This window comes from Cynocephalus volans, chromosome 12 (assembly GCF_027409185.1).
Source record: "Cynocephalus volans isolate mCynVol1 chromosome 12, mCynVol1.pri, whole genome shotgun sequence".
Taxonomy (NCBI): domain Eukaryota; kingdom Metazoa; phylum Chordata; class Mammalia; order Dermoptera; family Cynocephalidae; genus Cynocephalus; species Cynocephalus volans.
In genome coordinates this window covers 26,546,199-26,559,339 of record NC_084471.1, presented here as the reverse complement: position 1 = coordinate 26,559,339, position 13,141 = coordinate 26,546,199, and positions in this window count along the sequence as shown.

The window sequence follows — 13,141 nt, the reverse complement described above, 5'->3', positions numbered from 1 at the left end:
GGTCCCTATCAACTTTGTTTTCACCTTCTTGGAGATTAGTCACCAAGGACTTTATCTTGTTTGTTCTTTAATCCTCAGCCCCTTGTTCCATTCCAGGCACATAAAAGACACTCAGTAATAGTTGGATTATTATTTCTTTGTGTGCTTTAGCTCTTGCAGCTCTTCCTTCTGGTATAACCATTTGGCAAACTCAAACTTACTCCTTGTGGACCTCACACCTGGATTATTCTATGCTCTTCCAATTTTCACTCCTGCCAGACCAGTCTTTCTAAATACCACTTTTCTCAGATTGTTTCCCTGTTCAAGGATTTGTAGGTGTTCCTTAATTGCCCATAGTGTCAAGTCTATACTTTCCTGCTTAGCTCTAAGGTTTTCCCATTGTCTCCATCCATCTTGTTTACCCGTCCTTATTCATCATTACCCTCAAAACAAGCCCTGGGCTTCATTAAGGTCAATCTTCTTGTTGGTTCCTATCTGCATTATGTTGAATGTAGCCTCTGAGCATGTGGGCTTGCTATTCTGCTTGCCATGAATAGCCTTTGCTTTGCTTTTCTAGAGTTGACCTGCAAGCCCTTTATCTTTCAACAAGCCTTCTCTCACTCATTTACTCAGTTAATCAAACATTTATGGACTGTCTCTCATGGAAATATAGGAAGATGTGATTCCTTCCCTTCAGGATCTCACATTCTAAGCTTTGTGCTCAGTATACAGTGTTTTGTACATTTCTATTGAACTGAATAAAAATGGTGACACTCCCCCTGCATGATCTCAGGCAAGTTACATAACCTTTCTCTGTCTCAAGTTCCTTATCTATATGGGAATAACAATACTGCCATGTACACATACATGTAAAGTACTTAGAACAGTTCCTGGTTTTTTGTAAGCACCCATTAATCTTTAGTTATTATTATTGCTAGTAGATTCTACAACACATAACACACACTAAACTTATACGGTCTCACATTGCTTTGGGTGGGTGTCCTTACCCTGGTGGGGCCCTCATACAGCCTTGCGAAAGGCTCTTGTCGACCAAGGGTGAGTTTGCCTGAGGCATTTCACAGCTATGGCCAGCATTACAAGAAACCTGGGAAATAGCCTGGATTGGTCTCCTCAAGATGCAGGCCAAATAGTGCAAGGAGGAGAGTGAGTGGTCATGGAGAAGAGAAAAATATGTGCTTTTATGAGTATCCCAGTTTGCATACAAAGAGTTTTAGATGAGAAAGTAATCCTGAAGTTGGGGGCAAAAAAGAACGAGGTCATTTGTTGCATTCTTACTGTGTGCCAGGCCCTGGTCTTGCTGCATTCACAGGCACCAGGACATTTAATCCTCACAACAGCCCTGGATGGTGGACAGTGTTATCTCTAGTTTATGTACCAGGAACCTGGGGTACAGACTTGATGCTTGCCTGGCTGAGCTCACACAGGTAGTAATTGGTAGGTTTTCCTGCTATACCATAATATGAGTGATGTTTATGCCATGTGACAATTTCTCTGAAAGTCTGGCAAAAGTTGTGTCACCTAATTGAACTTAATGTGGCACATACAAGCCACATAACATGTTTGGTTTGTGCCTCTGATAGTTTATACTGTCTTCCTTTAGGCCCTCAGTCTTAACAGAATCTCAATAATGGGCGAACAGATGGGTTTGGCATCCCTTATAGAACGTAAGGAACCATGCTAGAGACAGCCAGGTTGTGATGTGAGAGACATGAATAGACATTCTTCCCCCTCCTTGGTCAAACGCTTCATGGTGGGTCATCTGGAATTTTGACATTACTCATTTCTTTGGATAAAGATATGAGAGGTCCCTTTCAAAAATAGACGGGTATCTTAGGAAGGGAAACCACATGGAGCAATTATCAGCCATCAGTATCCTAGCTCAGTGAGTGAATCTGTCCTTCAGGACCTGGATGGGATGGGAAAAGGGCAGATAATTTTTTATTGCAAAGAGCAATGGAAAAACTTGGGCACGAGAATGGGGATCCTGGGGGGCCAGGGAGAGTAGGTGGCTGTCACACATGAGGAGGTGGGGATACAATTGAGGATGGACAGGTGGCAAGGAGAAACTTTAAGTACTTTATGTTCTTTCACTGAGGGTGGGCCCTGACCATCAAAGGGGTAGGGGTACCATCAGCTGGCTTCCCTGCTTACTGGCAGTAGGTTTCTGGGCATCACCTGGTTTGTTTTATTGGAGGATTCTTTTCCTTGGGGTTATTTTTCATGAAAGCCATGCTATTCTGCATTTGCATCAGAGCGAGAGCATCTTCTTTCGTCTGGAACAGCCTGCTGTGTTTGTCCTCTGGAGATGGGGCTCATTAACTGTCACAGTAAAGGGATTCTGGAGTGCCTCTCCTGTAGGTCAGAAGGTCCTCCTGGGCCCAAGAGCTGTTTATGGAGTGGAGAAAAGGTGAGAACAGTGGGTACATGATAATATTCTCTCAGTGGTACCTTATTCCTTCTCTTCCCACTTCAGAAATTCACCCTCCATCACACTTTGGGATTAAGACAATAATTAAACAAGCTATGCAATCATTAGGTTAAATCAAACCAGGCAACTCTGATTTCCAACTTCTTAAAGCCTGTGTTGGAATGGAAGGAGAAGAGAATATAAAAGAAATCCACTGGAACCTATGAGCTGTGAGTCTGTTTACCCAGGGCATGATCACATGTACAATCATCAGCCTTGTTTCTACTCCCAATTATTCCATGACAGGATCCTAGATCATAGGGCAGAAGTGCGGGGAATAACACTGAACATGCTATGTCCTGCATAACCTTCCAGCCAATTATTTGAGAATCTGACCTTGTTAAGACTCGAAGCTGAACAAAACTGTAAATTACTGTATAAAAATCCTTTGCCATAGAGGTGAGCACTATGTAAATTTTGCCCATCCTTTCTGCTAGAGGTGGAGGCAAGATGAACATTATACACCCTTTTCAAATCGTGGCCATCAATTCATATGTGCTTTTTAAATGTAGCTCTAAGGATTTTCTATAAAAGTATGCCATGTAGGCATTAGAGAGGACGGAGGTAGCCCTGTTGAGCGGGGTGAAGACCAGAGGTTGGAGCACACTATTATTTCAGAAATCTAAGTAGATTAAAAATAGTTGGCAGGAGATTATTGTTAAAGGATGAGTCAGTCTTCATTATGAAAAATACTTTTGAGCATGGATGTACTCACTGTGCATTTCATTTCATTTCACTTGGCGTGTAATTCATGGTAATGGAGGTTCTTTGTTTTATGCATTGCTTTATTTGCATAAATAATCTCATTGCCTCTTGAGAGTAAAATGTAACCCAATACAGTTTCTTTGGAAATTCCAAAGAGTACGTTTTTTTGGGAAAAGAGGTTCATCTTTAGAGCAGAATTAGAAGGCAACAGGCACGGGTCAAAGCATAGGTCATCTTTACCAAGAAAAGTGTCAGAAAGAAAGAAAAAAACATTATCACTGATCCTTCTATAGGATCATTCTATAATTGTCAGAACATGAAGCATTTTTTAATCCCTTAAAATTTTGTTACATTTCTTTTATACAGTATCAATTAAGTTTCTTTTTAAAAAATATTTATAATTACTAGAAGTTCTTTGGAGGCTTATATATGAGGCTTTTCCAAGGCAAGTATTATATTGTGGAGTAGGTTATGTATTCTGTTTTGTTTTGGTTTGGTTTTGTATATATACCAATTAGAAATTTAGGTTTCTAAGTACAGATTCCAGCTCAAATACAGTTTAATAACTCACATGAATGGCAATCTGGGTTCCTTTTTCTAAGACATATTTGTCACCAATGAAAGCTCTGCAGAAGGGCTGTCTAATAGAATCTTCTTTGATAATGGAAATACTTTCTATATGCAGTATCCAATACTGTAGTCTGAAGCTACATTTGAAATATGTCTGTTGTAACCAAGGAACTGAATTTTTAATTTAATTTAATTTAATTAGTTTAAATTAAAATAGCCACATGTGGCTAGTAGCTACCACATTAGACACGCAGCTCTAGAATCAGAGACATGGCATTGAAAACCAGTTTTATTACCTTCGAGCTTTGTGATCTCAGGCCAGTTACTTTACCTCTCTGTGCTTTAGTTAGTAGGCTTTCATTAAATCCCAAATTTTTAACCTACCTTTTAGAGAATTCTATGCTCAAGACTTAACCTGACTTTTTAGCCTTATTACTTACTACTCTCCTTCATGTTCCCTAATTCCAAATAAATTAGACTACTTTTTGAAAATGGCTCATATTTTTCATGTATATTAACAAGGGTTCTCAAGTGCAAGTTCAAGAAAATCCAACTCAAATTTATTTAAGAAAAAGGGGAATTTATTGTCTCTGGTATCAGGCATGGTTGGATGCAGAAAGCTGTTTTATTCCATCTCTTTTTTCTAATTTCATTTGTATGTCTGTTATTCCCAGGTAGGCTCTTCCACGAAAGGTAATGCAAAGCTACCAGGAATTGCAAACATATCCCAACAACTTAGCAACACTGATGAAAAAAGGACCACCTCTCAGACATCTTCTTGCTAACTTCTGCAAAAGTCCTGGACATGAGTCTCACTGATCCTGGGTTCCATGATCACCCCCAAATCAAGCAAACTGGTTGGAGGTGCAGTGTACTGATTGGTCAAGCCTTGTTCCCATATCTGTCCCTGGTATCAGTCCTATCAGATCCCATGGACTGGGAAGAGTGAAGGTTATTTTCAGAAAGGACAATCAAAATCAAATGCAGACAAAAAGAACAAATAGCAGATAAGCCTTTCATTGCTTCCTCCAAGGCTTGATCATCTAAAATCTACCCATTGCTTAAAGCTGTGGCAGAAAGGTTTAGCTGTCCATATGATTTGGTCTCCTCTTTTATAGCAAAGAATTCTTGATGAAAAGCAGCTGCCTCACCAGGGACTAAATTTAGCAGGCGGTCTTCCTCCATTCCTCCATTCCCAGGAGGCACTGTGTGACTCCTTTTTCACAGTGGAATGTGAGTATAAGTCGGTTCCATAGACCCCTCCCATACGTACTCCTCTCTTTCCCTATCTGTTGGCTGGATATTGATTACCAGAGCAATCTTGGAATCCATGTACCGATGATGGTAAAATTTCCACTTTCCTGAATTCTTGAATGCTAATGACTGTGTGGAGCAGTATCTTCTCCAACCTCTCTGGCTCCCCTACCCCCACCTAATTAGTGTTTTGCATGAGCGAGATATGTTTCTGTTGCATTATTCCACCAAGACATATTTATTTGTTGTAGTATCTAGTTTTACCTTAATATAAAGGCTCATTTCTAATTCCAATATTTTAATTAAAATGTTTTCTGTCCTGAAGCTTCATTACATTCTCTTCTCAACTCTCTCTCCATCCCCAAAAGCAATCTCTTCTTCCTTTGACTGGCTTAGCTCATGGTACATTTTTGCAATTACTGCATTGGCTTAGGTTATATTTAGGTGTGCGCTTATCTCATCATTATGTTTGATTTCTTTAGAAAGGAAGTTAGAACCCAGAGGAGATAAGAAGGGAAAAGATTTTTTTCTTTTTCTTTTTTTTTTTTTTTTGGATGAATGCCACTTTGTACCGGTGTTTTCTTTCTCCACCTTTGTCTTACTACTACCACCACCTATGTCCACCCACACTTTGCCTATCCTTGCATAAAAGGATTGGAAGACATTATATAACCTCTATATTTTGTCTACTTTGACTGAGGCCCTGATTTAGCTTTTTTAGTGTCTAAGCTAGAAATTAGAATTCAGTTCATTTTACATCTCTCTTCTGGTCTTTCTACAAAACAGTATAATGATTATGTGTAAAAGCATTTATAGACTTGGATCAGAAAATATTGGCAGGTGTGTACAGTGGGGGAATTTAGGCAGGTAGAAAATGGCTAAATGCTAGCTTTCGAAGGAAATGATGGAGAAAGACACCTCACAGCCAAAATAATAATAAAAACCTTAAGTATTTCAAATGATAAATGATCAGAGCCTGTCTCTTTTTTTCATTTTTTCCAAATGGAGACACATTAGTTTATTAACATGTTCACCTCTGAGGTCTGGCCTTATGTTTCAGTTAGATATAATTTAACATTAACTTTCATGTTTATAAGAAAAAAATAATGTTTCCTTGCTTCCCATCCCAGCTTGATTAGCAAGAACAGTAGTTTTACCAGTATTGGGCTGGAACAAAACTCATTATTTTTGCTAACAGAGGGTTGGACTTAATTTGGAATGAGGGCAAAAACTTGAAGCTTTGTCAGTTAGAAGTGGCCAACTTAGTAGTAAACAAATGGGGAAACCTGCAGCTTTGGTAGCCTGAGGTGTGGTCCTGAATTTGTAAGTGATAGACCTGCCAGATACTTACCTAGAGAGACTTGGAAATGACCTGGCATAGCAGGGGTAAGCTCTCTACACATCTTGGTCAACTGGGAAAGTATGCACGTGCACAGTGAAGATCCAAGAGAGGCCAGTGGAAAATAAAGCCAGGGATGAGTCTGAAAACTGGTTAAACTTGGAAAGCATTCCCCAATATGCACACAGATGGATTGGTGGAGTGTGGAAATGTTGCAGACTCAGGGTGTTTGATCACAACCTCTGCCCAAATCGTTGTCTCACCACTAAGCTATGCAGACACAAGGATGGACCACTGGAAGTTAAGCCAAAAAAATAAAAATAAAAAATAAAAACTGAGTAAAGACACTAACTGCTTCACATCACAGGGGAGATAGTCAATAGTTTAAGTATGGGGAAATTACTTAAAAAAAAAAAAAGAGAAGCCCTTAGAAAAATATGTCAGAATACAGAGTTGCTATCACATATTATCTAAAATGTCCAGTTTAAAACAAAATAATTATGAGTCAGGGAAAGGATAGTGTGATGCATAAACAGGAGGAAAAAAGCAATTAACAAAAACTGACTCTGAATGGGCCCCAATGTTGGACTTATAAAGACGTCATAGCAGCTATTATAAATATATCCAAAGAACTATAGGGCAGTATGATGACAATGAATAGAGAAATTGAAACCATATTTTTTAAAAGTAGAAATTTTAGAGTTAACAGTAAAATAACTGAAAGGTAAAAGTCACTAAATAGGACTAAGAGTGCAAAAGCAAGAAGCAATGAACTTGAAGATAGATCAGTAGAAATTATTCAATTCAAAGAACAGAGAGAAAATTTACATTTTTGAAGAAAAATGAAGAGGATCTGACATCTGTAGGACATCAAGGAGAACAATACACAAGTAGTGAGAGTCCCATAAGCGGAGTAATACAGAAAGGGCAAGAAAAAATATTTGAAGAAATAATGGCTGAAAACTTCCCAAATTTGAGAAAAACATTTGTCTATAGATAGGAGAAATTCAGCAAACTCCAATAAGGAAAAATACAACGTGATCCAACCTTTTATATATATGATCTCAAAATTAAATACCGAAATACAAAGATAAATGGAAAATGTTGAAGGCAGCAAAAGAAAAATGACTTATGTACAGTGGAAATATAATATAATTAATGGCTGGTTTCTTGTGAGAAACATGGGAGGCCAGAAGGTATGGAGTGACATATCCAAAGTGCTAAGAGAAGAAAGTGTCACCAAAGAATCCTATAGTCAGTGAAACTATGCTTCAGAAATAAAGATGAAATAAATATATTTCCAGATAAACCAAAACTGAGAAAATTCATTGCCAGCAGGCCTATCCTATAACACATACTGAAAGACGTCCTTCGAGATTGAAGAAAAAGACACCAGATAGTTGCACAAATACATAGGAAGAAACACAAAGCATTGGAAATGGTAATTATGAGGATGAATATAGGATGGATATGTATAATTTTCTCTTTTATTCTCTTCATTTGTTTAAAAATAAAAGGTTTTTTAAACCAATAATTATAACTTTGTATTATTGGGTTTGTAACACGTCTAGAGGTGAAATGTCTGACAATAATAACATAAGGTAGGATTGTGGTAAGTTAGAGATGTATATTATAAACCCTAGAACAACTACTAAGAAAATAACTTAAAAATGTGCTTAAAAATCTAACAGAGGAATTGTATTGGCATAGTAAGAAATACTTAACACAGAAGAAGGCAGTAAATGAAGACAGAAACAAAAAGAGATGAGGCATATTAAAGACAAATAAATAGAACTTAATCAATAATTACACTAAAACTAAAAATTATGACATCTAAAGGTAATTAAATTGATCACATTAAGTGGAAAAACAAATAAACTCACCCAAAACAATGATTCCACTAAGTGTGGATGAAGCAAACACTCAAATCAAAAGGCAAAAAGGATTAGATCTGATAAAACAGCAAGGCCCAACTATATGCTGTCTTCAAGAAATACACTTTCGATTCCAACACACAAATAGGTCCAAAGTAGAAGTATGCAAAAAGATGTGCCACGCAAACGGTAACCATAAGAGAGCTGGCAGGGCTATGTTTATACCAAAAGTTACCTACCTGATTCTGATGTGCAGGCAGAAAGGAGGACACCTCACTTTGCCCACCGTGGGACCGTAGAGCATCAGGAACGGCTTCCAGGAGGTAATCGTTGAGAGATCGTTGATATCAGTCAGGTAAAGAAGGTGATGGGTTGGAGGTCATTTTTCCAGAAGGGAAGGGTGTGGTGTGAGTCAGCATTCGGTGTTCAGGGAACTGCAGTTTGGCATCGTGCCCGGGTGAAACGAGAGGTGAGGAACGATGGGAGGTGAGGTGGGTGCAGAACTGGATAATGAATGGCTTTACATGTCATATACATAAGACACATTTTTTTTTATGGTAGCACATTAGGTTTTGAGTATAAACATTATAAAATGTAAAGAGATGGGGGCTAAAACATACGTGTAATTGTATAATGGTAGAAGAATAAATGACAGGGGGAAAGGAGGAGGACAGTGGGTTGATTGCTGTAGGTCCAGGGGCCCCTCTTGGTTTTTGTATGTGTGTTAGTTTGCTGGTTTGTCATAAAGATGTGAGTGGGTTAATCTGGTTTACCCTGCTTCATACCAACAATGACATACTTGAAGCTCCTTTTTTCCTGTAAAATAATTTGTGCATTTGCACAGGAAAAGTCTAGTTAATTTCGTGTTTTGTCTACTTCAAATCCAGGACCTTAGTAACCAGAATTGGCCCTCTTTGGAACTCTTGGGGTATGGAAACTTCCACAGTTTGGATCTTTACAATGCAACTTCTTTTTTAGTACATTGGCTGTAGTAATTTATTCCTGAACTTTTGTGTTTAAAATGTGGATACTAGGTCCCATATCTGGGATCAGTATCTCTGGGATGTGGTTGAAGGTACTGCATTTTAACCAGCTCCCAAAGTGATTCTGATACAGGCATTTGTTGGACCCCACTTTGGGAAGTATGTAGTTTCAGAACTTTCATCTTTGGCCCTTTTTCTGTGTGTAATATGGTAGTTTTTTACCTATGGTGGAAACTCTTTGTAATTATGACTCTGTTCTGAAATTCAATGACCTGAAATTGTCAGAAGGAAAGACATGCAAAAACTAACGTCAGCAGATCAGCAAAATCTTTAGTGTACTTAAATATTGGAAATTTTATCAGACCTATATGAATGTTAGGCAGCAAAATACAAATCAGTTACTTGAGGAGCTGCCAAAACTATTCAATTTCCTCAGTTTGTGAGGAAATCTACATCCCACCATTGTAGAAAGATAAGAGGCTTTGGAAGCTGACCTAAATTTGAATCCCAGAGCAATTTTTCACAAGTGCATTCTCTTGCCATAAGGGTTCTACTTAGCCTTTTAAGTTTTGTGTGTCTCGTGTACAATAGGTGGATAAGAATACAACCACACAAGGGTGTAGAGGGGATTAAATAAGAAAATCCACATAAAGCACCAGATGCAAGAATGTACTTGATTCATTCCCTTTTACACATATCCTAGTTCCCTTTTATACATTTGGAACTAAGCTTATAGCTGTAATGAAAAGGACACATTCTAATAGCCCAGAGAATGTATTAGTAGATGGTAAAATAGCACTGACAGCACAAGGATGCAATTCAGGATGCTGACACCTTTATCTGTTTCTCAGTGAGCCAGTTCTCCTTTCTCAATTGTTAAGGAGGAAGACAATAGCCAGGCCCTCCTGGCCTGATTGGGGTGCAGGTGGGGAGGAGTATCCTGTCGTCTCCGGGGTTCTTCAGTCTTGTGGGCTGATCCGGTCATCTCTCCTTCCACCGTAGCCTGGCCTAACCACAGGCCTGTATCCCTCCTGCCCACCAAACCTCTGCCCCTCAAGACGCCTGGCAGAAGTTATGAAAGACTTTGATAACTACTGTGTTCAAATGCCTTGGAGAATTGACCATGGGACGTAATGAATCATGAGGCTAACATTTTAAGTACGGAGACATTTAATGTAGGAGACATTTTAATGAATTTTCTCTCAGTAATACAATCTTTGGCCTACCCTACTTCTGAAAAGATTTAAGCAGCATAAGAAAATACAATAAACTGAAAATGTAATTATTTAGGTGTCTACTCTGAGAATGGTATTTAGATTGCATTTAAACTTTTTTGAGGAAAAGAGTTGATAACAATGTTTAGAGTAGGAGGTTCTATGCCTTTTAATAAATTCAGACTTCTCAGCAAAACCAGACATTTTCTTTGCTGAACAAAGAAACAAACTAACTTGGCCATGGCTCTTGGGCAGCTCCAGGGGCACAGGAGGAACAGGAGAGGTGATTCATAAGATCAAATAGACACAGAGGATGCTTTAATTCATCTTGATTCTCACAAATATTGTTTTATTTTTGTTTTGAAATTGATATTGAGTACAAACTTATTACTGATTTTTACATATGCAAATCTTAAATTCTGATGTCTTTTCTTATAAAGAGAAAAGCAATTACATAACAGCCCCTTCTAATACCAACAGTCTAGGCAGTATTTGCTAATTTATAAATCTAATGATTCAATTCTGAAGCGTAACCCAATTGTTTTCTGAAGGAAAGATATAAAAGAAAACAGATTTTAGGCTATCTTTTCTCCTTTTCATTTATTACCTGATTCTGAGAAATGGAGACAATTTAGGCAAACAATTTGAGAAAAAGTCCTTGTTGGAATAAAGAATATAACTAATTGAGCTGTGCTAGACAGACAATTAATGCTTTTAGAAAAATTTACTTTTAAAATTCTACTTAGATTGTGGTGTGTCTTTATTACATGATTATTATGTGATTATATAAATGTATGTGTGGAGGGCAGGAATGTATGTGTATTAATCCATCTGTATTTTGGGCCAACACAAATTTCTGTAATAAATTACAATTCCTTGTAATTAGCATCTTTTCATTGTGATTTTGGTTGAAATAATATTATCATGGAAATTACCATTTTGATATAAACTAGCTTGAAGTTACAAGAGGACTTGGTGCTTGAAATGTCTGAAATAGTAAGGGTAGGTTGGCAGCAATATCTTTTTCATTTTAACAGAAAAGTCTTAGAACAAAAATAAAGCTGAACATATCTGGTAGCCTGTAGTTAACCTGTATTTTTCTTAAAACAACTCTGATGACTTACCAGTCAAAAGACCTTTTTACATCAAGACAACATAGCAACAATCCTATTAGAAAAGAGCAGGGTAGACTTTAGGGGAGAAGCCAAAACCATGATAGAGAAAACATAACTCTGTGTACTTGACCGCAGCATCTGGAAACTTAAAAACAGCTATTTCACTTTGCTTTTTTGGAGAGGTGCAGATTCCATATACTTATTTCAGATATAAGGAGAGTATCAAGCATAGAAATTTTAAGTGTAAGTAAAAGAAATGTCCATTTCACTTCAAGAAATTGTGTTGCCTCCCCATCCTACCCCCAGAATGGAAAATATAGTATTTCCTTTCCAAAAAAAAAAAAAAAGAAGAAGAAAGGAAAAAGAGGAGCAGGTGGGGGGAACAGAAATAGCTTTCATAGCTGTTTCTCTAAGAAATTTGAAGCTGCCCAGTTTGCCATTTCTTAGTGTTCTGCTCGAGTTAAATATACTAGAGATGAATTTGAAGATGCTAAATCATAAATAATAGACACAATTACAAAGCTGTTGGGAATTTTATAAAATTGCCAGATCGAGCTTCAGTAAGCCACCAGGTCAGAAGCAAGTTCCCACTGCTCTGTTCTTTGAGGTGCACAATTGTTTCCGGCCTTGCACAAACTCCAAAGACTGGGTAAAATGTGTTTTTTTCTCTACATTCATAACCAAGCCCTTAGTACCCAACACTGGGATAAAATGTTTTTTTCTCTATACTCATAATCAAGACAAAACATTACTGGCTTCTTTCCAGGTTTAAAAAAAACGTACTTATCAATTTTTGTGTTAATGGCATGGATACATAACCTTAAAATTAAGAATTTTTCCTGTGCTCCCTTGCATCAGAATCACTTCACGTACCACTTCCACGTGGAAGGACCTTCTCTAGAGTAAGCAGATCACTTAAACATTTGCAAAGTAGACTTTAAAAAACTGAGCCCTTCTATGGAGTATATTGACAGGTGCTGTAAATAGATCTCATACTTGTTCAATGTTTCCAAAGAAAGGGGGAATCGGGGACTCCTTTTGACAACTTATCTCCCTTCCTTCCTTCCTTTTACTCCTAACTTCCTCCTACAGACATTTAATTATAATTTAAAAAAATGATGCCATCACAAGTATCAGAGAACTTTCCTACAGACAAAGAATTTTCTAGTTGTTACTTAGAGGTCTTAATGCAGGACAATATGTAAATTAGGAAAGTAAAGGTAAAGAGCAGAGACATTTTCTATACTCAGGGACTGAGGAGCAATAAGCATTTTAAATATATTTTGATTCTATTTATAAAGGATCAGAAGGCTTTTGAGAGCTAGTTAAAAAAAAACCCGTCTAAGATCTGAAATAACCACTGAAGGCCTTTTCATTTTGAAAGAATAAACAGGATTATGAGAATAGGTAACTTTTTCCTTGAGGAGCTATAAATGCAAGTCATTAGTAAAGTTCATTCGCTCCATTGGAATTCATTTCTTATAAGGTCTGTTGGATAATTATTCTTTCTAAACACGACAACAAAAACTGAGCAGATGTTTAGGTAAATAAGTTTGATGGATAAGATATAATAAATCTGTTCTTTTCATTGTTTTTAATAAAAAAGAAATTTCTGTTGGT